Source organism: Ornithorhynchus anatinus, chromosome X4, assembly GCF_004115215.2.
Source record: "Ornithorhynchus anatinus isolate Pmale09 chromosome X4, mOrnAna1.pri.v4, whole genome shotgun sequence".
Lineage (NCBI taxonomy): Eukaryota > Metazoa > Chordata > Mammalia > Monotremata > Ornithorhynchidae > Ornithorhynchus > Ornithorhynchus anatinus.
The window spans coordinates 832919-857424 of record NC_041752.1 but is presented as its reverse complement, the minus strand read 5'-3'; the positions used below and the strand labels follow the sequence as shown (position 1 = coordinate 857424).

General features: G+C 51.1%; 1 long non-coding RNA gene across 2 annotated transcripts; it reads right to left on the bottom strand.

Moving 5' to 3' along the window:
• Positions 1–3077: 3077 nt before the first annotated feature.
• On the bottom strand, positions 3078–6268 carry LOC114807816. Of its 2 annotated transcripts, XR_003755872.1 has the most exons (4): positions 6100–6268; positions 5020–5128; positions 4295–4338; positions 3078–4176 (listed from the first exon to the last, which is right to left on the bottom strand). It is a non-coding gene; the product is annotated as an uncharacterized LOC114807816 (long non-coding RNA). The 2 variants fall into 2 exon arrangements; XR_003755871.1 differs by having other exon boundaries at positions 4295–5128.
• Positions 6269–24506: the final 18238 nt, after the last annotated feature.

Sequence of the window (24506 nt, the reverse complement as noted above, 5' to 3'; positions counted from 1 at the left end):
AGATTCCGGGGGGAGGGTCGCACCCCGGATTGCCCCATTCTGATCCGTTCCACCTACCAAGGGATAACCCTCCCCTTCCCGACACGTCCACGCAGGAGACTAGGGGTGACTCCTTGGGGTCCAGGGCGATCCGCGGCTAGGGGAGCTCCTGCGTACCGCCTATGGGCCAACACTGCTGAGTGACATCAAAAAGGAAAAAAACCCTTTCTCGCTGGCCCATTCCGCCCCGAGTTGCGCCTCGCCCCAAGCCATTTCTCCTCCCCAGCGGGCAGCACCCCTGATTCGGGCCTAGCCCCTTCCCTGAAGGACAGGTGGACAATCGCCCCAGACCTTCCCTGAGACTGCCCCCTTCCCATCCTCCCTCTTTCCCTTCCCCCACCAGGTGTCCTTCTGTCGGTCCCTAACCATGGGGACGGGTGTCCAGGAAGGTGACCGGTACAGCCAGTCTTCCGATGCGCAGGTCAGAGGCAGAGTCCTGGACTGGACGGACCAAGGGCCCGGATCAGGATGGCCCCGTTCAGGGGCTACTGACCTTATGATTGGCGCCATTATTTCTGGGGTCAGCGGGGCGCGGGGGGGAGGGGTGTTATCAACTGTCCTCGTTTCCTCTCTCTCACCGTGGGTGCTTACCGTGTGCAGAGGACTGTACTAAGCGTTTGGAAGAGTACAGTACAATAGACAGTAGAGCTGACGGATGCGATCTCTGCCCACAGGGAGCTTACAAGTGTAGAGGGGGAGACGGACATTACACTGAATTACAGATAAGGAGTATAAAGGTGTGGACGTAAGGGCTGTGGGGCTAGGGTTGGGGTGAATATCAAGTGCTTCAGGGGTACGGATTCAAATGCAAAGGCGACGCAGAAGGGAGGGTTAGTAGGGGAGACGATGGCTTAATCAGGGAAGGCCTCTTGGAGGAGAGGCGATTTTAGTAGGGTTTTGAAGGTGAGGAGAGTGGTGGTCTGCTGGATATGATGGGAGGGAGCCCTGGTAATGTCCATCTCCAATCACCCTCACTTTTAGGGCAGGAAAGGAGAAGAGGAAGGGTCTGACCAGGAAAGCCAAGCAATCAATCCATCAGCAGAGTTTATTGATCAATAAATTCATGGTATTAAATCCAGCATCCACTGAGTGCTAGACACCATACTGTCTGCTTTGGGAACTACAGCAGTAGAAAGGTGCTTGCTTGTCCTCCAGGACCTGACCCACGAATCGAGGGGCAGGAGAGAAGACAAATAAAGCTACTTCTCGAGAGACTTAAAAGCGGGAAGACCAAGAAGATGCAGAAAGCAGTAAAAGCACATCGACCCGAAACAGCTGACCAGATCATTGAATGTACAAATAGAAGCATGGCTTAGTGGATGGACCACAGGCCTAGAAGTCAGAAGGACCTGGGTTCTAATCCCGGCTCTGCCACTTGTCTGGTGGGTGATTTGGGGCAAGTCACTTTACTTCTCTGTGCTTCAGTTATCTCATTTGTAAAATGGAGATTGACGCTGCGAGCCCCACGTGGGACAGGGATTATAGCCAACCCGATTTGCTTGTATCTACCCCAGCCCTTAGTTCAGGGCCTAGCATAGAGTAAGCGCTTAACAAATGTCACAATTATTATGATTGCTATTATTATTATTGTTAATAATAATAAAAAATAACAAAAATATACAGGTGGATGTGTTCGAAAATAAATAAAATATACATTTTGGACATATACATCGTGGGTAGGGCTCGAGCACCAAGAGTAGACTGAAATTGGTTAAGTATGAGGTTCGAGTGGAAAGGGTTAAATGGCGGACACCCCCCCCCCCAATGTCTCAGTCTCCCGAGCCCACGGTGGGTCAGTGGGTGGGGCCATCGTAAGCTTCCTGAGCCCCTGGAAAGGGTGGTCTCCAGGCCACTGTCCTCGTTGGCGGGGATTACAGCGCCAGATCATTCAGAAATCCCAGGGTCCATCTGGATCCCGGCTCGTTTAATTCTCAATCAACCTCTCCCTCCTCCCTCTCAGGCTCCCGGCAATCCTCCAACAGGGCCCTCGGCTGGAGGAGGGGCCAGATTCTCCTCCTGCCCCGCCCTCCTCACCTGTCACGCACCCCTTTATCCCCCACAGACCCCAGGGCGGGGCACTTTCACGCATTAGCCAGGGGCGAGGGAGGATTGTTAGAACTCAGCCGGGTCGAGAGGATCCAGTCACTCTCAGGGCTAGGACTCCCGTTCTGGCTTCCCAGGTTAATTCATTCAATTCATTCGTATTTATTGAGAGTTTACTGCGTGCAGAGCACTATATCAAGTGCTGTGGGGCTAGGAGGGGCGAAGAGCAAAGGGAGCAAGTAAGGGCGACGCAGAAGAGAATGGGAGAAGAGGAAATGGGGGTTTAGTCAGGGAAGGCCTCTTGGAGGAGATGTGCCTTCAATAAGGCTTTTAAGTGGGCAGGGGCATTGTCGGATTTGAGGAGGGAGGATGTTCTAGACCAGAGGCAGGACGTGGGCGAGGGGTCGGCGGCGAGATAGGCGAGATTGAGGCACAGTGAGGTTAGCATTAGAGGAGCGGGTGTGGGGGCTGGGTTGTAGTAGGGGAGTAGTGAGGTGAGGTAGGAGGGGGCGAGGTGATTTGAGTGCTTTAAAGCCAATGGTGAAGAGTTTTTGTTTGTTGCGGAGATGGATGGGCAACCACTGGAGTTTTTAAACTCCACTGGAGTAAGATGACATTTCCTGAACGTGTTTGTAGAAAAATGATCCGGATAGCAGAGTGAAGAATGGACCGGAGTGGGGAAAGGCAGGAGGCTTGAGAGGTCAGCGAGGTGCCTGATGCAGTAATCAAGGCGGGATAGGAAAAGTGATTGTGTTAACGTGGGAGCCGTTTGGATGGAGGGGAAAGGGAGGATTTTAGCGATTTTTGAACTTGGGACCGACGGGATTTAGTGATGGATTGAATATGTGGGCTGAATGAGAAAGAGGAGTCAAGTTTAACGCCCAAGTTACGGGTTTGTGAGACGGGAAGGATCGTGGTACATAAGTGCTATGGGGCTGGGAGGGGGGATGAGTAAAGGGAGCAAGTCAGGGCGACGCAGAAGGGAGTGGGAGAAGAGGAAAGGAGGGTTTAGTCAAGAAAGGTCTCCTGGAGGCGATGCGCCTTCAATAAGGCTTTGAACGGCGAGAGAGTAATTAAGAGGCAAAATCCCTCTCCTGCTTCGAGGTTTCCCTACAGGTAACGGACACCTCAGTGACCGCTGACACAGGATGGGCGTTAGCGCTGTGGGCACGGGACGGGAGGGACACCCACTGGGCTCAGAGAGCTGAGCCGGGGAGGTGGGGAGGAACAGTCCGAGTTCTGGGAGAGCTGGGCACTGACTTCAGGAGTGACAGCCGTAAGTGTGAAAGGGGCGCTAGTCCTGAACCCGCCACCAATGCAGTCTGTGCAGTGATTGCAGGGTGCCCGGGTGTTGGTTTTGCACCTGAAGCACCAATCCTCTCCCGCAGGTGACACCAGTCCTGTGCCAGTCTCCGCAGTCACAACAACCGGGCCCAAGGGGGACCGGTCCCCCACCTCAGGGGCCAAGCAACTTCCACAGGGGGTGGCCTCCCCCGGATGGTCAGTAGTCAAATTTCCATTTCTTGGATGGGCTACAGACCCTCCTCCGGGGGACCCCTCAGAGAATCAGTCACTCCCTGGGTGGCCTCGTGCCTCTCGGGAGTCAGCCCTGCCCTCATGGAGGTTTCTGTTCTTCGCCACCGGGAGTGGAATCCTTTCATCCCAATTCGTCGGATCACACGATGGCACCAAAGCCTCCGGATAGTTTGGACCCAGGGACCTCCGGGACAGGCCAGGTAAAATGCAGGTAAAAGGTCTGGGGCCCTTTCCCCCTTCCCCTCGCGCACAAGTCACTCCTCAAAGTCCTGACTTTGAGTCTCAGGACCCAAGGCGGGAGGGAATTAAGGAGAACACAGTGCTCTGCTCACAGACGATGTTCAGCATGGTGGAGGGGCCGGTGTCCTCAGGTTCCCGTTGTTGGGGTGATGGGGTGGTGTCCCCAGTTTCCAGCTGTGGGTTGTCTCTTCACAGCTGACTGGGCTGGACTCTAACTTCGCCTCCTTCTCCGTTCCTCTGGTTAACGACCAGACTCGAGGGCTTCCGATGGGATGGGGTTGGAATGTGGGATGGGGTGGCCGGGGAAATGGCATTTCTCTGTGGAATGGAAGGCAGAGAAGACTGGCACCATGGATTATCCTCTCTCCCTCCCACTTCCCTTAGCTAAGAAGTTGTCTCCCGTTCCTCCCCGTCTCATCCCCTGCCCCGACTTTACCAAATCCAGGGGTTCAACCATTATGGAGATCATATGCTCGCGACCTGGTGGGCAGATGGAGAAGGATGGTCAGACCAGGGAGGAGCGCTGGGGCCGCGCTGCCCTTGGCCCCGGCTCACCCAGAGCCACCCCGACCCCCCCACCCAACCCCGTCACTATGTGTGTTTATGTATGTGGGGGGCGGGGAACGGGGCGCGTCTTCCCTATACGACTGAACAGAACACCGCCTCCTTTTGAACACTATTTCCCTGCCCCATGAAACCCCTCCAAAACGCAGTAGGCGCCTAGTACAGCGCCCTGCATGTAGGCGGAGTCCAGTACAGCTCCTCACTGTCCAGTCCCAGAGGCCCGAGGGTGAAGGCTCACTGCCCTCCTCCTACAAGAGCCTTGTGATCTGTCCAGAGCTGGGGAGGCAGTGACTTGCCAAGACTTGGAAACCAAGGCTGCACCAGGAAGGAACCCGGGGAATGACAGAATTCCCTCCCTGCCTCCTCCCTCCCTCTTTCCCTCCCGCCGTCCCAGAACTGTGTTCCCTACTGTGTTAGGGTTGTTATCTTGGACTGTTGATTAATTTTGTTTCACAGTCATTGCTCTGTGTTCCTGTTTACCCTATTTAGATTCCGTCTGATCTGTTTACCTTGTAATTATCCCAGCGCTAGCTAGGCAACAGGCTTTAATACTATTATTCCAACTACCAAGCTGTGACCGCGGCAGGCATCGCTTACAGTAAGGGGCTGGGTACTGGCTGCGGGGCGCCGTTCTGGACTCCCCACTTCAGACTCACATTCGCTGGTCCAGAATCGATTCCACCTTTTCCGCTTTCAGCAAGTGACTCTGCATTAAAAAAAAAAAAAAACAAGAGTCGAGATTGCCCTTTACCTATCAGTCAAAAATATGTACTGAGCTCTTACTCTGTGCCCAGCATTGTACTAAGCACTTGGGAAAGTGCAATAGAGTTGATAGACAGAATCCCTGCCTTCAAGGACTTTACAGTCTAGTGGGGGAAGACAGGCACTAAAATAATTGTACGTAGGGGACGCAACGAAGCACTGAGATAATCGACATAAATGCTTTAGGGGAACAAGGTGGTGTGACTATATCAGGGCTTAGGGAGTGAGCCCTGACGTACATAGGTGGTATAGTGTGGAGGAAAATATGATGGGGAGATGAGAAATTGATGTTAGGGAAGGTTTCCTGCAGGAGATATAATACTAGTGGCTATTTGAAGAGGAAGAGAGCAGTAGTGTGTAAGATGTGAGTGGAGAGGAGGAGTTCCAGGGTGGAGGGAGGGTGTGAGCAAGGGGTCGATGGTGACAGAAAGGAGAACGAGGTACAGAGAGGCGGTTGGCTTTAGAAAAGCAAAATGTGCAGGCCGGGTTATAGTAGAACGTGGATAGGTAGGAAGGGGAGAGTTGATGAAGTGCTTTAAAGCCAGTAGTCAGGAGTTGTTGCTTGATGTGCAAAGGGATGGATGACCAATAGAGGATTTTGAGGTGAGGGGAGATGTGTACAGAACGATGTTTTAGAAAAATAATCCGGGCGACGGAATGAAAATATGGACTGGAGAGGGGTGAGGCTGGAGGCAGGGAGATCAGGGAGGAGGCTGATGTAATAGTAGGGTCGGGATATGACAAGGGTTTGGACCAGAGTCAGAGCCCTTTGGCGAGTGGGGAGGGGGAACCCAGGGGGAAACAGGGAGGCCCCGCTCCCCTCCCCGATCCGCCGGCTGCCGTCCCCGGGGTCTCCCCCAATCCCAACCGCGGCTCAATCCTCCCCGCGGCCGCCCCCTCAGAGCCCGCACTTACTCAGGTAGTCGGGGAATTTTTCCCGGAGGCTCCCGGTCGGGCTGGGGCGAGGAGTTTGCGGCACCTCCAAGAATTGCGGGGGCCCAGGGGACCGGTGTCCACTCTGCATCTTGGCCTCCAGGCCGCAGGGCAGATCCTGCGGGGGTCCGGCCGGCTGGCCGCTGCTCTGGCCCCGGCCCGCCCCAACCCTGGCCAAACCGCAGGCCCCGCCCCCTCCTCAATCATGCATATCTGGAGTGGGGGAGGGGGGAATGAAATCAGCACTCCCCAGGTCCTCTAAGACCTAGAGGGTAGCCCGACGCATTCCCCCCTCCCCTTCTTAGCCCTCCACGACCCCCGATCCGGGAATGGGGGCTGGCCCATGGAGTCACAGAGGGAAGAAGAAGAGGTGGTCACTCGAGCTAAAGACTCTCCCCTCCCCACGCCCTCCCTCTCTCCTTCCTCGCACCCCTCAGCAGTTTCCCAATCCCTCTTCCCTCCCCCGCCCAGTCTGCCCCCGGCCTAGGAAGGAACGGCGGGGTGGGGGGATGCTGGGGAGGGGATGCAGAAAACGAAATATAGCCAGGAATCCCAGAGGGGGACCTGAGCAGGATAAATTAACTGCATTCCCAAGAGCTGACCGGCGCTGGCTATAGCGCTGATTGCGGAAATAACGCAAAGGCGACAGCCAGGACTCCCCCTCACCGCGTGCGCCTCTGGATCCGACCCCAAGGAAGCAACCGTCCTCGGTCGTCTTCTCACCACCACCCCAAAACCATTCCCGCAAAACTGCTTCCATCAAGCCAGCTTCCTGTGGGCTGGCACTAGGGGTCTGGGAAACCCTTCTCAATCACCACCAGGGCTTCTTTTCCACCCCTTCCTGACCCTCTTCTGAGAAACAAGAGCAAAAACAAAATTCTAAAAATGTTGCGATTTAAACCTTTCTTTCCCGAATTAAAAAGCAACGCCCTAAAATCCTAAAATTATCCCCACCCCCACCCCCGGCTCAGAATGGCCTAGTGGAAGGAGGTCAGGCCTAAGAACAAGGGGAACCTCCGCTCCCCTCCCTGCCACTTGCCTGCTCTGTGACCCTGTGCAAGCCACTTCACTTCTCTGGGCCTTGGTTTCTTCATCTGTAAAATGGGGGTTAAACACTAGTTCACCTTCCCCGTTAGTCTGGAGACAGGGTCCGGTTCTGCACTGATTATCCTGTGTCTCCCTCAGCGCTTACTACGGTGCTTAGTGCATAGTTAAGCGCTAAACAAAAACCACAATTATTATACAAATAATTCTAATATATTTCATATTATAATCTATATGAATTACATTATATAGCTATGTTATAAATATAATTTGTAATATTATAAATCCAGGCAATTCCAGCCCCGCTCCTCTTTCAGGAACTGGACCACTTCTGCTTTCTCCAGCTAACCTCCTGGGAGTCTCTGAGCCGCCCAGACACCATGTACAGTCCTTGGATGGGGCATGGGAGGCGGGACAGGGCAGAGCCTGTCAGAATCACCTCAGCCGCTCTCAGAACCGGTCAACTAAACTGAGTTTACAGTGGAAAGGGATGGATTCAGGTTAGGATTCCTTGCCGGAGGCCGAGAAACTTTGGGGAAGGCCTTCCAGATCCGACTGGACCCCTCTTCCTCCTGGGTGGAGACCGGGCCTCTCTTCCAGAAGCAGGATTGCCTAGTGGAAAGACGACAGGCCTAGGAGGCAGAGGCCCTGGGTTCTAATCCCACTCTACCACTTGCCTCCTGTGTGACCATGGACACTACTTAATAATGTTGGTATTTGTTAAGCGCTTACTATGTGCAGAGCACTGTTCTAAGCGCTGGGGTAGATACAGAGTAATCAGGTTGTCCCACGTGAGGCTCCCAGTTAATCCCCATTTTACAGATGAGGTAACCGAGGCACAGAGAAGTGAAGTGACTTGCCCACAGTCACACAGCCGACAAGTGGCAGAGCCGGGAGTCGAACTCGCGACCTCTGACTCCGCAGCCCAGGCTCTTTCCACTGAGCCACGCTGCTTCCCAACTTCTTTGTGCCTCAGTTATCCCATCCTTAAAACTGGGTCTGTGTTCAACCTGATTAACTGGTATTCACCCCAGCATTTGGTACAGTTCCTGTCATACAGTAAGCGTTTAACAAGAACCATTTTTTAAAAAGCAGGGGGTTGGCCGAGTTGATTCCCCGGGGCTCCCCGTTGCGCGTCTCGGGGGGGGGGGGGTCGTTCCTTCGCGCCAGCCGACCTGCGGGACGCCGCTAGATGGCGCTGTCGCCCCGTGGGTCCCGCGGAGTCCCCGGACTCTCCCGCGCATGCGCGCGCCAAAGGCACCTTGACCCTCATAATAATAGTAATGATGGCAATTGTTAAGCGCTTACTATGTGCAAAGCACTGTTCTAAGCGCCGGGGAGGATACAAGGCGATCAGGTTATCCCACGTGGGGCTCCCAGTCTTAGTGCCCGTTTTACAGATGATGTAACTGAGGCACAGAGAATAATAATAATAATGTTGGTAGTTGTTAACCGCTTACTTTGTGGCGAGCACTGTTCTAAGCGCTGGGGTAGATACAGGGTAATCAGGTCGTCCCATGTGAGGCTCACAGTTAATCCTCATTTTACAGATGAGGTAACTGAGGCACAGAGAAGTGAAGTGACTTGCCCACAGTCACACAGCTGACAAGTGGCAGAGCCGGGATTCGAACTCATGACCTCTGACTCCCAAGCCCGTGCTCTTTCCACTGAGCCACGCTCGCTGCTTCTCAATAATAATCGTGAAGGGTATTTGGTGATAATGTTGGTATTTGTTAAGCGCTTACTATGTGCCGAGCACTGTTCTAAGCGCTGGGGTAGACACAGGGGAATCAGGTTGTCCCACGTGGGGCTCACAGTCTTCATCCCCATTTTACAGATGAGGTCACTGAGGCACAGAGAAGTGAAGTGACTTGCCCACAGTCACACAGCTGACAAGTGGCAGAGCTGGGATTCGAACTCATGACCTCTGACTCCAAAGCCCGTGCTCTTTCCACTGAGCCACGCTAGCGTTTACTATATGCAGAGCACTGTTCTGAGCCCTGGGGTAGATACAGGGTCATCAGGATGTCCCACGTGAGGCTCAGTCTTAATCCCCATTTTATAGATGACGTAACTGAGGCACAGAGAATAATAATAATCGTGTCGGTATTTGGTAAGCGCTTACTATGTGCAGAGCACTGTTCTAAGCGCTGGGGTAGATACAGGGTCATCAGGATGTCCCACGTGAGGCTCAGTCTTAATCCCCATTTTACAGATGAGGTAAATGAGGCACAGAGAAGTTAAGTGACTTGCCCTCAGTCACACAGCTGACAAGCGGCAGAGCCGGGATTCGAACCCATGACCTCTGACTCCCAAGCCCATGCTCTTTCCAGTGAGCCACGCTGCTTCCCGGGGTAGTTAGGTGACTTGCCCAAAGTCACACAGCTGACAAGCGGCAGAGCCGGGACTTGAACCCATGACGTCTGCATCTCGTCTGCCCCGGCTCCAGCCCCTCCAGGTGTCCTAAGTGACTGCGGAGTGACCGGCCACAGAGCAACTCTGACTGCAGAGGGACAAAGCCAGGGCCCAGGGCTGGGGGTCATGGAGGCCGTGGGGGCGGGAGAGGGAGGTTGGAGTTGGAATCCAAACTTTTGGAGATGCCGGACGTGGGGGACGGACTAGGATGGTTTAATCCCTCATCCAGAGGGCAGAGTGGCCAGCGTTTTACAGAGTGGCCAGTGTTTCCGGGCGTAGCGAGGGCGGTTTGGTCCCAGTTATCGGCTGCCCAGACCCGGTTAGGACGGAGTCTGGAAATGGTCACAGTGGTAGCTGTAACAGCAGTCGTAGGAGGAGTAGCATCAATCGATCAGTCGATTGTATTTACTGAGCCCTTACCCTATGCAGAGAGCACTGTTCTAAGCGCTTGGGAGAGTACCATGCCATAGAGTTGGTAGACAGTGGTGGTGGAGGTGTTAGCAGTAGCATGTACTGGGCTCAGAGGTGTGGAGGGGGGCAAGAGGTCACCGGGGTAAGGGTCTCTGTGGAGTGAGTGGGGACGCCGAGGAAAGATGCTTAGGTTGGGGGTAGGGGGATGGGAGGGTAGGAACCAAGTCCAGTCCCCTCCCTAGCCAGCTTTTCTTTCTCTCCTTCCTCCTCCCTGTCACTGATATGGGATCTGACTTTCCCCCCAACACCCGCCCCCGCCACATTAGACTGCAAGCCTCTTGAGGTCAGGGATCACATCTTTTACCTCCATTGTACTCTCCCAAGAGGTTAGTACAGTGTCCTGCACACAACAGGCACCCAGAACGGTGCTCACATGCAGTAGGCACCCAGTGCAGTGCCCTGTAAACAAGAAAAGTCCAGTATGGGGCTCTGTATCCAATAGCTGCCCAGGGGCTGCAGATACGGAAATGCAGTGGAACCCAGGGCTGTATTTTCAGGAGGAGAAAGGTGAGTTGCAGGCATCTCTGCTTCTCCCCCCCCGCAACTCGTTCTCACTGTGAGTCATGGAGAATCATTCCCCACGGGTTTGAACTGCTCTCCCCTTCCGTCCCCCCGTTGTGACTTCCAATGGAGGGCAGAGGGTAGCAGGGAGTTTCGAAAGGGGCAGGGACACCTAATATCTGCATCTCTTCCAGACCCACTCCCATCCCCCTACCCTGCTGTGTGCCTTCGGTCAAGTCACTGAAGCTCTCTGGACCTCTGTTTCCTCTTCTGTAAAATGGAGAGAAGAGCCTGTCCCGCCCTGTGAGATAGACTGACATCGATGATGCAAGAATTAGCAAGTTATGGTGTTGACTAAGCACCGATTCTCGACCCGGGACTGTGCTAGTTACAAAATAATCCTATCGAACACAGTCCCTGGCCCACAAAGGGCTCACGGTCTCTGAGGAAGGGGAAATGGGGATCACATCCCCATTTTACAGTTGAGGAAACTGAGGCCCAGAGAGGTTAAGTGACTTGTCCAAAGTGACGCAGCAGATCGGAGGCAGAGCCAGACCAGAACAAGGACCCCCATCTCCTAGTTCCAGATGCTTTCCACTGGGCCACTTGGTGGGGATGAGGAGGCTCAGAAGACGGCATGGTGAGAATCCCATCAGTCAGTCAGTCAGTCGATCGTATTTATTGAGTGCTCACTCTGTGCCGAGCACTGTACTAAGTGGATGGGAGAGTGCCATATAACAGTAAAACATCCCATCCAGCCAGGCTGTGGGCTGGAGAGGGGCCCACCCGGTGGTCCCAGTGAGGGCGGGCCTTGCGCTTGTGTGGCCGGTATGAGCAGGTCACCATCCGTGGTCCCCGCTGAGCTGGCTGGGCCTCCCTCCCCGCCTCCTCCCTCCCTCCCCTGGATGCAGAAGGCTGTGAGCAGCCTTGCGCTGTGCTGGGCCTGTGTGTGCCAATACTGCACTGCGGCTCTGAGGCTCAGGTTCCCCTCGGCTCACCACCCCCTCTCCCCTCTCCCCCCACCCCCCCGGCCCAACCGGACACCACCCGCCCCGCCGGGACTCCCGAGCCCCTTCAGCCGGGGGAAGGAGAGGCCTGACAGCCCCCCGTGGAGCTGAGTCAGCCTCCAGACAGCAAGGTCCCCCAACCCCGAGAGCCCCCCATCCCCCACAGAGCACAGTCACCCCCCAGCCAGCAAAGTCTCTCATCCTTGACAGCACACCATTCTCTGAGGAGCAGAGCCACCCCCCAACAGCAAAATCTCCTCATCCCTGAGAGCTCTCCATTCCCCACAGAGCAGAGTCACCCCCCACAGACAGCAAAATCTCCCTATCCCTAAGAGCCTCCTATTCTTTGAAGAGCACAGTCACCCCAAGACAGCAAAGTCCCTCCATCTCTGAGAACCCCCGGTTCACCACAGAGCATAGTCACCCCCCAGACAGCATCCCTGAGAGCCCCCCAATTCCCCGTGGAATGGAGTCACCCCCCAAACAACAAAGTTTCCTCCATCACCTGAGAGTTCCCTCCCCTTCCCCCGGTTCCCTGAGGAGTGGAGTTAAAAGGCTGAGGCTGTGGAAGCCTCACTTCACCACCCGCCCCTGCATCAATCCCAGATGACCTGCCCCCCTCCTCTCCAAAGGTCCACGGACTTTATGGTCAGTCTCCCATCTGGGCTCTGGCCCGCTCTTACAGCTCTTACAGCTGGGGAGACCAAGCTCAGAGAGGGAAACAAACTTAGCAATTCCACATAGTATCATCATCATCCTGCCACTGTCAGTGGCATTTACTGAACACTTCCTGTGTACAAAGCAGTGTACCGGGTTCCCACTCCACACTGAACATTTTGCTGGGTGCCTTCTGGGTGCAGAGCACTGTACTGGGTTCTTATTACTTGCAGAATGCTATCCTGGACCCCGACTGTGCTCAGAGAACTGTACTAAAAGAATCTGCTGTGTGCAGAGCATTGTACTGGTGTCTTATTATTTGCAGAATGCTTCTGTGGGCTCCTATGGTGTGCACAGCTCTGTACTGGTCTCTTGTATGCAGAGCACTGTACTGGATGCCTACTGTGTGTACTGGTCTCTTGCTTTTTGCAGACTGCTCATCTGGACTCCTACTGAGTACAGAGCACAGTACTGGGCACCTGCTGTGAGCAAAACACTGTGCTGAATACCTGCTGTGTGCAGGGCACTGGGGTGGGCATTTGAGAACACCCAATGGCAATGGAAGACACAGTCCCTGCCCTCAAGGAGATTCTGGTGCAATGATGGAGTTTCTGTCACTAATGGAAAGATAATACTGCTGACCTGGAGAGACCTTACTGGCCTGGAAATGATCCTGTGGGGTGCTAATATGTGTACTCCAAGGTCCCGATGGAGGTCAGTTGGAAAAGGAGTGATTGTAGTGGTAATATTATCGAGTACTCATTGGGCACTAAGCACTTGGGAAGATAAATCAAAGAAGTAAAATGCATCCTGCCCACAAGGAGCTTCAGAAGAGAGACATAGAACCGTTTACAAATAAAGTAATCAATATAAATAATTGGCGCCATGGAATAAATGTATATGCAAAATGCAGAAGATGAGAATAAATAAGCTCCTAAGTGCTAAGGGCAGCTGATGATTTAGAGGGCTGAGAATTCATAGGACCTGGGTTCTGATCCCAGCTCTGCCCCTGTTGGCTGTGTGACTTCAAGTAAGTCACTCACCGATTCTGGGCTTCAGTTTCCTCCTCTATAAAATGGGGTCAATAGCCTCCACCTCTGCCTCTGCCTCTGCCTCAGAGAATTTATCAGGACCAAAGGAACAAATTGATGAGAGAGAGCTTTGGAAAGACAAAAGATTCTGCCTACCAAAAGTAGGAAATCGAAAGAGTTGTGTTGAGACTTACTTAAATTCTATTTTCTTCTATTTCCACACTGTTATTCAATAACTTTTCCTCTAAACATGACGTCTTTCCATCTACCTGGATGTCTTCTCAAGTTTCATGCCCTCTTCATGCGTCTTAATCAGTGACTGCTAGTAATCGATAGTATTTATTGATGTCCCTCCCCCACCCCCACCCCCACCTCTCCAAGACAATTTTCTGCCCCTCCCCATTGCCTCTGGTGGATATCATCAATATGGACTTTGGGTACCCTCTCTTTGTATCCTTATCTGTTGGGCTCCTTCATGGAAAAATTTGGGGGCAGGGTTTGGTGCAGGAGGCGACTGAATGATGGAGGAAATGGTCAGGTGTTCTTTGAGAATCACTCCAGCAGCACTGTCGATCACCTCAATCCGAGGTTCACCACTGTACCTCCATCTCGTCTGCCTCGCCACCAACCTCTCACCCACATTCTGCCATTGGCCTGGAACGCCCTCCCTCCTCAAATCTGACAGACAATTACTCTCCCTGTCTTCAAAGCCTTATTGAAGGCACATCTCCTCCAAAGGCCTTCCCTGACTAAGCCCTCCTTTCCTCTTCTCCCACTCCCTTCTGCGTCACCCTGACTTGCTCCTTTTATTCATCCCCCCTCCCAGCCCCACAGCACTTATATCCATATCTGTCATTTATTTATGTATATTAATGTCTGTCTCCTCCTCTAGACTATAAGGTCTTTGTGGGCAGAGAATGGTCTGTTTGTGGTTCTACTGTACTCTCCCAAGTGCTTAGTACACTGCTCTGCACACAGTAAGTGCTCAATAAATACAATTGAATGAATGAATGAACACCTGAGGGGGGCCTCAGAGAGGAGAATGAGTCTCCTAATATTTCATCTCTTCTAGGAAAGTACCAGCTGAGTCCACTTCCTCCCCAATTCTAGATCCAAACACAATCTAAGCGATCCCTGCTTTCTCCCCTCCATCAATCAATGGTGTTTATTTACTGAGAGTGCATACTATGTGCAGAGCCCTAAGTGCTTGGGAAAATATAGTACAGTAGTTGGGAGACACTTTCCCTACCCACAAGGTGCTTATGTAAGATAGGGATGCCGGTAATATCTTCAAATAAGGTCGGATCTTTATCTCGTCTCCCCCCTCCATATTTATTCATGCACCTACAGATATATACACTCTCGTACCTCAGCCTTCATAATTGCTTCTATAGACTGTGAGCCCGTCATTGGGCAGGGATTGTCCCTATCTGTTGCCGAATTGTACATTCCAAGCGCTTAGTACAGTGTTCTGCACATAGTAAGCGCTCAATAAATACTATTGAATGAATGAATGAATGAAACAGAGTGTTAAGTCAAAGAGTGCTAGTGGAGGCTATTTGGCCATAGGAAACTATTTATATCACAATAATGTATTTCAAAGATCCCCAAAATGGACCAAACTGATATGAATGTAACCACAGTAATCATATTTACATGATTAAGTAGCAGTGTGAATATGACCAAATAGTGAAAGGTTTTTAAGTAGTTTTTTGTGTTCCTATGTAAATACTTAATTTTCAAAGTGGCTTTCACTTCGTATTCAGCAAAAAACACCTTGTTCTAATATACTAGAGACCTGTCATTATCTATGCTAAATAGATTTTCCATTCCCTACTGGATATACTGAAATGGGCTTTAATCCCTCTATTTGGGTCAGTTACAATACTTTAGAACTTGAGGGGCAGAGGGAAGGGAGATGTTTAAGCCAAGGTAAATTCTGCAGCAGATCCTGAAGTGAGAGAGAGCTGTCAGAAATGCTTGCTTGAAAATTCATTAGCACAGTCTAGAAACAGTGCTAATGAAAAGACTTATAGTGGGGGACCCCTGTTTATTCTATGCAATCATTGCTCCTGTAGCACCTACTGAAAAAAATATTTTGATGTATAATATTGATTTGGGAAACTAAGTCTCACAAAAACTTTTCTTTAGTTCTATTTAGTATTCAATTCAGATTCCACTCTGGATGGTTTCCATTCATTTTCTTATACTGCCTATCATATCTGTTTTAATAAATCCATAGCTGCCTTCTTTCTAGCTGACTGTAAATGGCTCAAGAATGCTGCTGTCCGTTTTAATCGATTGTAAGCACTGTTCCTTTGGGTTCCTATAGTTCTTTCGCTATGGCAAAATACTGGAATGCCAAAATGACTATATCCATTGCAGCAGAAACTGATTTTTCCAAATGCCAGACATCTTTGGGCTGGGTGACTATGACTGTGTTTTTTCTATGAAAGCAAGGGTTGCAGGAGGCAAGGAGGTGCAGAGATCCAGGGAGCAGGGAGTGAGGTTACAGGTGATCAGGGTACAGGAAATGGCATTGCAGCAAGTCAGGGGTGCAAGGAGTGGGGGTGCAGAGAGCAAGGGTGTTAGCGATGTTTCCTGGCTCCCTGTTGGCCTTTAGCACTGCAAATGCTGCCTGGGGCCCCCTTCTTGCCTCCTCTCCCCTGGTGCTGGGAGGCTCAGAAAGAGGCCCAGCTGAAATTGTCGCGACCAGTTGTGGCCCATCGGACAAACCCTTGCACAGGAGCCAGGAGTGGCACAGGAAACAAGGCCACAGGTCACGGGTGGGGTGCCCAGTCGGGGAGTAGCCGCAGCCAGTACAAGGGCTCCATTCATCATCGGCGTGGACAGAGCCCAGGCCTGAGGATCGCAAGGATCTGGATTCTAATCCCAGCTCTGCCACTTGTTTTCTGTGTGATCTTGGGCAAGTCATTTCACTTCTCTGTGATTAAGTCCTTCACCTGTAAAATGGGGATTAAGACTGTGAACCTCGTGTGGGACAGGGACTGTGTGCCACCTGATTTGCTTGTATTCACCCCGGAACTTAGTACACATAGTAAGCGATTAACAAATACCACAATTATTATCATCTTTGAAGAAGGTGCCTGGACCCCACCCCAACCCCCTCCCTGCCGACCAGGAAGAACCTTTAAACGGCACTCGCTATGGCCCAGTGGACAAAGCCCAGGGCCTTCTGTGTGACCTTGGGCAAGTCACTGAACCGCTCTGGGCCTCAGTTTCCTTTATACAATGGGCCTCAGATTCCTGCCGTCCCCACAGCCCATACTAATATATTGCAATTATTTATTTAAATTAATGTCTGTGTTCCCCTCTAGACTGTGAGCTCGTTGTGGGCAGAGAATATGTTGTTGTATTGTACTCTCCCAAGTGCTTACTACAGGGCTCTGTGGGCAGGGAATATGTTGTTGTACTCTCCTAAGCGCTTAGTACAGTGCTCTGCACACAGTAAGCGCTCAATAAATATGATTGATCAATTGATGGAAGGAAGGAAGGAAGGAAGGAAGGAAGGAAGGAAGGAAGGAAGGAAGGAAGGAAGGAAGGAAGGAAGGAAGGAAGGAAGGAAAGAAAGTCCCACTCTCCCAGCCTCAGGAGAGACAGGGACCGAGCACATTCGAATGAAGCTGTTTCCTCCAGAGCGCTTGGCACAGAGTGAAGACTGAATAAATGCGGGGCGGGCTCCGCCCCCACGTTTGGTAACGTCACCGCCGTGGGCGGAGCGGTGCGGGCTGGAGGAGCTCCGGGACCAGCTGGCCGGAGGCCGGGATGCTCAACGGGTAGCGCAGGACCGACCCGACCCTCGGGACACCGAGGAGACGCTTCTGGCTCTGACCGCCGCAGGACGAGGGACGGACAGACGGACGAGATAGGGAGGGGACCGGGAAGGAGGGTGAAGGAAGGAAAGGAAAACCGGGAGCAGGGAAGGAGAGAGGGAAAAGGGGAAAGGAAGGGAGGAGAGAGGGTGGAGGGAGGAGAGAAAGAGGGAGGGAGGTGGGGAGGAGGAGGAAGGGAGGGAAAACGGGGAGCAGAGAAAGAGAGGGAAAAGGAGAAGGACAGGGAGGAGGGAAGGAGGGAGAGACGGGGGAAGGAGGGAAGAGGAGGAGCACACTATGCTGAATCCATCCTGAATAGCTTGCATCTACCCCAGCGCTTAGTACAGTGCCTGGCACATGGTAAGTTCTTAACAAATACCATTTTTTTAAAAAGAAATAGTGATATCTGAAAACACTCCAGGTTGTCTGAGCAGTTTGAGTCAGGGAGACGCTGCTCATCCTGCTTGGGGAACAAGCTGGAACATGATCTGCCCCATCTCAGGCACTGTCCCCAACGGAGGGCTGCTGGGCGACCCGCAGCAGACAAATCAGGAACTGGGTTCTAATCCTATCTCCAGTCCTTCCCTGCTGTGTGACCATCTCACCTGTGATCGGTGTCACTTCACTTCTTTTTGCCTCAGTTCCCTTATCTGTAAAATAGGGTTTTAAAACCTGTTCTCTCTCCTTAGACCTTGAGCCTCATGTGGGATGCACACTGTGTCTGACCTGACTTCTCTGTATGCAGCGCTTGGCCCAGGATAAGCACTTAACAAATACCATTATTATCATTATTTCAGAGAAAAGCCACCAGGCCTACTGTATAGAGCAAGGGCCTGGGAGCCAGAAGGACCTTGCTTCTAATCCTGCTCTGCCACTTGTCTGCTGTGATTTAAGCAAGTCACTTAATTCCTCTGGGCCTCAGTTTCCTCATCTGTAAAGCAGGGATTAAGTCTATGAGCCTCATGTGGGACGGGGGTTGTGTCCAGCCTAATTTCTTTGATTCCATTCCAGCACTTAGTACAATGCCTGGTGCATTATAAGTGCTTAACAAATACCACAATTATTATTGTTATTATTATACAATGTAATAATAATCTGAGGATTAAGACTGTGAGCCCCATGTGGGACGTGGACTGCATCCAACCTGATTACTGTGTATCTACTCCAGTGCTTAGTATAGTTCCTGGCACATAGTAAGTGCTTAACAAATGCCATTAAAAAAAAGGAGAAAGCCGGGGGAAGCAGGAAGCAGCAGCAACACGTGAGGACCCGACCGCCTAACGAATAATAATCAACTGTACGAAAGGTGTGGAAATAATGTAGAGTTAAAATAAAAACGTCCCAGGGCCAGACTTCCAGCTGGAACGTCTCCTTAGAGCAAGCCCACCTCTCTTGATTTCTGGAGGACTAAGCTGCCCCGCACCCTCCCACCCCGGTTTCTAGCGGTGAGTTCAGCTGTCCCAAAGGACCGGCCCTTAAATGAAGCCCCCAGAGCCCTCTGTAACCTCAGCTCGGCCATTGCGGATGGGAGGGGTGCCCATGGTCCCCTGGGGCTCTGCGGGCAGACCTGACTGGCAGGCTCAGGCTAAGTGCCGATTCAGCAGACCTGGCACCCAGGAGAGCACAGCGGGGAGGCACCGAGTCATCAGCGTTTAGCCCCAAAAGCCATCGTGAGCAGTGAGAGCGCACATGGTGGGCGGCCAGTGCACAGGCCGCGTGACTGGGTGGCGACTGTGCCGTGTGGGCGAGCCGTGACTCTGCAGTGGGAGTGTGCCGTACATGTGTGCAGTGTGACTGCAGTGTGCGTGAGCAGTGTGAACGAGCCATGGGCGTGATCTTCTACTACAACTGAGCCCACACGTCTTGCTCCTCTAACGCCAACCTACTCACCGTACCTCAATCTCCTCTATCGCACTGCCAACCCCCTGCCCACGTCCTCCCTCTGCCATGAAATTCCCTCCCCCTTCACATCTGACAGGCCACCACTCTCTTAATTTTCAAAGGCTTATTAAAATCACATCTCCTCCAAGAAACCTTCCCTGACTAAGCTCTCATTTCCCTTATTCTACCTCCCTTTATTGTACTGGGTGAAGAAGAGTACCATAGGGGGCTTCTATGTGTAGCACTGATCTGGACACCTGTTAAATGCAAAGTACTTTACTGGATGGTTGGGAGAATATAGGAGAGACAAGGACACTATCCAAGCCCTCAGTGAGCTTATAGTTCAACAGTGGAGTCAGACACCAAAATAATTAACAGATAGGTGAAAAAGTAAATGTAAAGATTGATTGATGAATAAATTAGGGCTTAAATAGAAGAGTTCATAAGTCATTTTATATAGGAGTGCTTTGGGTGTCTGGGAGTACCCAAGTGCTGACTTGCCTGTTGGCAGGAAGTGACTTGGGGGCAAAAAAGTGAACAGGGATTTCAGGGACTTTCATGGTGGCCTGGTGGATTTTTCAGGGAAGGCAATTCTGGGCAGAAGAAGGATGTGAGCTGTGAGGGCTGGAGGAGGGTTAGAGGCGAGAGAGTTGAGAATGGGGCACTGTGAAGAGCTGAACCTGGAGGAATGGAGACTGTGAGCTAGGGTGTAGCAAGAGAAGAGAGTGGACAGAGAAGGAGAGAGTTGATAGAGAGACTTGATGCCAGCGGTCAGGTGTTCGGGCTGAGAGCAGAGCGGGAATGGGAGTGTTTTTCCAGACTACATATCTGTCCCCGTCAGACACGACCCTCCCGTTGGCACAGGGAGAAATGGTTGTGCACATCCTCCTTGCGGGACACCATGTGCCATGTGGAACTGGGAATTACTGGGAGTTTCTGTGGGGATGACTGCCTCATCACATGTGTAAGCTCCTTGTGGTCAGGGACTGTGTCTGTCAATTCTACTGTATTATCCTTACCCAAGAGTTTAGTCCAGTGCTCTGTACACATTCAGCAGCATGGAGCAGTGGATAGAGCAAGGGCCTGGAAGTCAGAGGGTCATGGATTCTAATTCTGGCTCTACCACTTGTCTGCTGTGTCCCCTGGTGTGACTTCTCTGTGCCTCAGTTACATCATCTGTAAAATGGGAATTGAGACTGTGAGCCCCACGAGGGACAGGGGACTGTGTCCAAACCGATTTGCTTGTATCCATCCTAGCGCTTAGTACAGTGCCTGGCACATAGTAAATGCTTAACAAATTCCACAATAATTATTAGTAGTAGTAGTAAGTACTCAATTAACATTATTGATTATATGAGTAATACAACACGGTAGTCCCCTGGGGGTTAGGAATTCCATGTTGTTTTGGCGGCGGACTGAGCAGTCCCCCCGGGAATGTGGATCCGACGTCGGTCGAGGTGGTGGTCAATGGGGTCTCCCGCCCTAGGGCACGACCCGGTAGGGCCAGAGCAGAACTGACTGTGTTAGCAGACCCGCAGCTCGAGGGAACTTTGCAAATAACAAGCGATGCCCGGCCCCCTGGCAGATGGCGCGACCGATTCCCAGCACTCTGTACCGGGATAAGGGCAGAGCCGGTAAATCCATCTGAGCATCTGAGACAGAGGGAGGGAGAGGGAGAGAGAGCGAGGGGGGGGGGGAAGGAGAGGAGAGAGAAAGAGGAGAGGAACAGATAGAGAATGAAGAAGGTGGGGGGAGGGAGGAGAGATGGGGAGAGGGGGAAGGGGGGAAAAAGAGGGAAGAAAGGGGGAGAGATAGGAGAGAGAAAGGAGGGAGGGAGAAAAAGATGGTACCAAGCAATAGGGGGTGAGAGTAAGTATGGGGTATGCATTAGTGTGCACTTGTGTGTGAGCATTTGTGTGAGCGGGAGTGTGTGTAAAAGTGGGGGTACACATGGGTACATATTTTGTGTGTGAGCATGTATGTGAGTGTCACACTTCTGCCTGTGCACCTTCACCCACGCTCACGTCCTCGCAAGTAGGTACACATACATTTACTTGTGACATACACACACATATATTCACACACATGAACATGAACAAGATAATCTTCTGTTGATCCTATCATTTTATATTCAATTATCTTCTGAGTACATTTTCTTAGGATTATAATCTTCTATTGCTTCTATTTTATATTCAGTTATCTTTTATTGATTCTAGAAGAACAGATTCCATAATCCTCTGTTGAGTGTATCTCCTTGGAGATGATAATCTTCTTTTAAGTCTGTCCTCTTATCATCTATCTGTTCTAGCTTCCTATATGCAGTGATTATCTATTGATTATAGTCTCTTATAGCTAATAATCTTCTATGGATTACCTCAATCTATAGATAATAATTTTCTATTATATCTTCTTATAGATCTGGAGTGGAGAATTTATGGTTTATGAGCTAGGTCTGGCTCCTGGTGATTTCAGATACGGCCCCCCAGCCCAGGTGCCCTCTCCTTGGGCAGACTAGGCACGGTGAAGACGATACCACTTCCTTCTCTGCTTTTGGCAAAGGAAGGAGCTGGCCTGCCCCTCCATGCCCCACCCTGCCATTCTCCACCAAGGAGCCAGGGATCAAGATGGCGGCCCCGTGGCTTGGCCTCTGCTGCTGGCAAGTGGCTCCACCCCTACGAAAGGAGGGTCCCGGATGGCAGAGCCAGCTGGAGCTGTCTCTGCCTCTCCACCTCCCCGCTTCCCCTTGTGCCAAGGCCTGCTAGCCAATCCGGGCAAAGAAGGGGACTGCTCAGGCCCTACCCCAGGATGCTGAACATTGTGCACAAGGCAGCAGTCGGGGCTGGGCGGGAACAGCTCCCACATTCCACCCATGCTGGAGGAAAACAATCACCCGCATAGTGAGCCGCAGAGTGGTCAAATCATATGAACTGGGAGCTCAATGGGGACAGTACACTATACTGTGCATTTGGGAAAGTACAGACCAAGCAAGTGACACACTCTCTGTCCACAAGGAGTTTTGATTGTAATGGAGGAGACCAGAATTAAAGTATTTACAGTCACAAGAATCAAGATAAATTGAACATACAATTTACTAAACATACCTATGTAAGTGATGAGGATGGGTAAAAGTATGTGCAGAGTGTCCAGTCCAGAGCTGTGGCATTGGCACCAAAAATGAACCAGGAATAAGTTTGTTTTCTTTTCCTCTCCCCCTCTCTTTTCTCTTTTCCTCTCCCTGTTTTCTTTCTCTCTTCTCTTGTTCTTCCTCTCTTCTCTTCATTCCCTCATTCCCCTTTTGTCTTTTCTCTCTTCTCCTGTTCTTTCTCTCTTTCCCTCTTTTCTCTCTTTTCTCCCTTCTCTTCAGTTCTCTCTCTTTCTCTATTTCCTTCTTTCCTCTTTCTTACCCTCTTTTTTCTCTTTTCTCTCTTCTTTTTTTTCTCCCTATCTCCCCCCTCCCTTTTTCTTTCCTTCTCTACTCACCCCCACTGTTCTTTTAAACTGCATGACTGGCTCTTTGCACAACAACTTCTCCAAAGTTTCAATCAATCAAGTAATCATATTTACTGAGCACTTACAATGTGCAGAGCATTGTAGTAAGTGCTTGGGAGAGTTCAATATAACAAAGTTGATAGATAGGTTCCCTGACCACAGTGAGTTTACAGTCCAGAGGTGGAGACAGACACTAATATAAATAAATAATTTACTGTTATGGATATAAGCGCTGTGGAGCTGAGGGAGGGGTGAATGAAAGGGGCAAATCCAAGAGCAAGATTTAATTAAATATAGCTCTTCTGCATGGAAAAGTTGCCCAGTCCAGCTGCAGACAATCTCCCATCAGGCAACCAGACCCCAGGTTTCCTACCTCTCCTTCTTTTGAGCCACCCCTTTCCTCTCCTCCCACCTTCACTCCTGCCAGCAGAAGCTGCTGCTAACCTATGTACAAGGGGTGGCTGGGGGAAGCCAGCAATGAAACAATCCCAGACCCCAAAGAAGGGGCTGCTTCCCTAGACTGTAAGCTCATTATGGTCAGGGAACATATCTGTTAAGTCTGTTGTACTGTACTTCCTCAAGCACTTAGTACAGTACGCTGCACATAGTAAGTGCTCAATAAAAACCATTCATTCAGTCAGTCGTATTTATTCAGCGCTTACTGTGTGCATAAGCTCTGTACTAAGCGCTTGGGAGAGTACAATATAACAATAAACAGACATATTCCTGCCTGATTGATTGATTGATTGCCTTCCCCCTCCTCACCATCAGCCTTCCTTCTCCTGTTCTTGGCTCTTTGAGCTGGCAGGGATTGTGAAAAGCCATTGAGTCCATCCCCCTGCCTCTGGGCATTCCCCCTACTATCCCAGGAAGATTCCTCTCTTTACAGTGTTTTTTCCTTCATCCCCCAGGTTTCAACTCCTGTCGATGCTGAATGTATCTGTGTGTAGAGGAGTTCACCGCACAATCCTTTCCCACGCTCAAGTCTGAGCAGAATCTATGGAGCGGGAGGGGTAGGAACATGATTGATTCCAAATTATCTTAATGCAGCGAACTCTGCTTTAAATAAAGATCTTAGCGCTGAAAGAGCAGTGAGTAATTGTCCCCGGTCACATCACAGAACAAGTGGTTTATGAAAGATTGACGGGGCCTGGGAATTGCTGTATTTCTAGGGAAGAATCTGAACCTGTCTGTTTATTCAGTTCTCCTGATCCCCTGCCTACTCCCTTAGTCAATTCATCAATTAATTGATGGCATTTACTGAGCGCTTACTGTATGTAGAGCCCTCTACTGAGTGCTGAGAAGTGTACAGTGGAGTTAGTGGGCATGATCCCTGCCCTCGAAGAGCTTGCGGTTCAGGACATGACCACCAGAACAGAAGCCCCTCCCCTTTAGCTCTCCCTTTTTCCCTTCCTCCAAGAATTGGCCATTTACCCCCTGAGCCAACTTTTGGTTTATATATCTAACTTGATTTGTTTAAGTCCTACTTACTTTCACTATTTATGGTTCTTTGTATCTACCTCCACCCACTTGGACTGTGAGCCCTGCGGGATAGGGACCGTGTTTGTACTTAGCACAGTGTTCTGTGCAGAGTACATGCTTAATTAATACCATTACTACTATTACTGCTATTATTACTACCCCTATATCACTATGCTGGAGGAACACCCACTCTCTCCCCATAATCCATTAGACCCCAACGGACCCCACCATCTTAGGCCTCCAAAAATCCCTCCTTCTCCAGAAGGTTTACCCTGAATGATTGCCAAAACCGAGTCCATGGAAACCCAGTCAATCAATCAGTCAGTGGTATTTACTGAGAGCTAACCGTGGGCAGAGCATTGCACTGAGTACCTGGGAGAATGTAATACGGTAGTTAGACACGATCCCTGCCTTTCAGGAGCTTACGGTCCACTGCGTGCAGAGCACTGTACTGGGCAGTTGGGAGAGTATGATAGAGTTAGTAGACACGACCCCTGCCCACAAGGAGCTTTCAATCTAATGGGAGAGACAGACACTAAAATCAATTACAGTCAGGGAAGCAGTGGAGTAGAAGGCTA